Source organism: Sorex araneus, chromosome 1, assembly GCF_027595985.1.
Source record: "Sorex araneus isolate mSorAra2 chromosome 1, mSorAra2.pri, whole genome shotgun sequence".
Taxonomy (NCBI): Eukaryota; Metazoa; Chordata; class Mammalia; order Eulipotyphla; family Soricidae; genus Sorex; species Sorex araneus.
The window spans coordinates 238,415,845-238,418,060 of NC_073302.1; the positions used below are offsets into that span (position 1 = coordinate 238,415,845).

At 50.5% G+C, this 2,216-nt stretch overlaps 1 pseudogene; it reads left to right on the plus strand.

Annotated features, from left to right (window-relative positions):
- Positions 1–629: 629 nt before the first annotated feature.
- Positions 630–754, plus strand: LOC129401496 (U8 small nucleolar RNA; annotated as a pseudogene).
- Positions 755–2,216: the final 1,462 nt, after the last annotated feature.

Sequence of the window (2,216 nt, forward strand, 5' to 3'; positions counted from 1 at the left end):
AGCTGCAGTGGCTGCTCCCAACTAGTAATTCTGATTTCCCGACAAGTGAGTTAATTGCCTGGGCGCCCGTGACAGACACTCCCGGCTAGAATCCGTCACTTTCTGCCAGAACAACATATTGTAGGCTGCTATATTTTCCGCGCTGGAACTTGGAGCTGACGTGGTTCTCGAGCAAGTTGACGGAGAGAAAGGGAGACTGGCAACAGCGCAGACACGGGGCGGCAGCGCCCCGAGCTCTGGGTCTGGGGAGAGAAGCTGAGGCTGACCCGTCCAGTGTGGCAGCCGCTGCCTTCTTGGCCCAGGGACTCCACAGCCATGACCTGTTGCATAGGGGGCCTTGGGAAGCAGAGGGCAGAGACAGGTTCTGAAGCCCACCCTGGGTCCCTCTGTCTCAGGGACAGGCATGCCTTGCCTTGTCCCCTGTCACTGTCCCCTTGGGCAGAGCCAGGCAGGGCAGAGCCCACGAAGTGCATTGGATCTCCGAGATAGCACCATATCTACGGGCTACTCCTGCCCGGAGCAGGGGTGAGCCCCCAGCAGTGGGCACATACCCCTGGGCCCTCCGGGACCCTCTGTAGCTGGCAGCACTACCCACATGCTCCTTCCCTTTCAGCAGAAATGCTCAGCAATCGTCAGGTAGAATTATCCTTACCTGCCCCTCTATGCAGAGGGCAGATGATTGGAGTCTGTACAATTCATGACTAATGTCTCTGTGTGATTAAGGTTCGAGACACCCTAATCACTCCTATCTGATTTTTTTTTTTTTGGCTTTTTGGATCACACCTGGCGATGCACAGGGGTCACTCCTGGCTCTGCACTCAGGAATTACCCCTGGCGGTGTTCAGGGCACCATATGGGATGCTGGGAATCCAACCCGGGTCGGCCGCATGCAAGGCAAATGCCCTACCCACTGTGCTATTGCTCCAGCCCCTCCTATCTGATTCTTAATAGAAAAGTATTTAAGTAAAAAAATATTTTAATTGAAATGTTTTAAATGAAAAATTAAAAAGTAGAAGTAAATTTACTTTTTTTAAAAAAATTAAATAAGTTAATAAAAAGGAATGTACACTGGCCTCCTGGGTGACTCCAGAGCATTGCTTCCCTATGACTCTCTCCTATCCTCTGCTAGGATCAGCCTTCTCTGCCTTCTTCAGACTCCATCTGTCCCCTTGCCCCCTGCACCCTTCTCAGTCCATGGCATATGCTGTGGGCAGCCCGTAGTGTCCATGTCCATCACAGGCTCGAATGAGCAGGCAGACTCAGGACCATACACCTGCTGGTGACAACACAATGAGTTAGACTCCACCTTGCAGAAGCCCTGCAGCCCACAACACTGCAGAACACTGAACCTGGCAGGTTCCCCACACCACTGCTGTCTCTCTGTCCCTGTCCCCAAAGGGCTTCCCCTCCACAATCCCACAGAGAGAGATGGGAGCGCTCGACAGCGTCTTCTTCACCCCACAAGAAAGCCCTTCCCGCTCCATCTCTACAGACATGGAGCCACCTGACCCCCACTGCTCTGCTTCAGGGAGCTCAGCCCTGCTCCTCTGAAACCCGCACAGCCTTGTGCACACTGTTGAAACTTGTTGCATGAATATTCTTTCGGAGGCGCAGAAACATGACACGCGAGAGGAATGTAGAGAGCACTGACGGCCAAGGCATCAATCTGGCTCAAGGCAAAGAGAGACTGCTAGAGGCCACCTTTTATTCTATTTTTTATCAGTTGCATCCTAATAACTTCATCACAGAGAAAAAATCACTAACATGAGTAAGAACAGTTTTAGGATGAGCATTCATCAAAAGAACATCAGGGTATGCATTGTCTTGTCAGAGCTATGTTGTAATGATTAAAACGTCAGAGGAAGATATGGAGTTGGACATGTAGGCTCAATAGATTACATCCCCTGCATTCTTGTAGTTGGTTAGGGCAAAGAGAAGGCTCATACTGATACTTGAAGATCAAACCAGATTAAGGATGTATAAGAGAGGGGGAAACTGCTGCCTGGTTCTGCCAAGATAATGTATGACCAGGGGGTGTGTGTGATAGCATGCTGTACTTCTCCAAATCATCGGACTCACAAGTTTTAGCTTGTCCACTTAATGTAAAAGTGGGGCCTTGGTTCTGCTTTCTGCTTGTAGGTCGGTGTCCAGAGGCTCGTCCTAGCGTCCTGGTTTAGCACCAACAGAAAATATCTTCAGTCAAGAGTTCACATCTC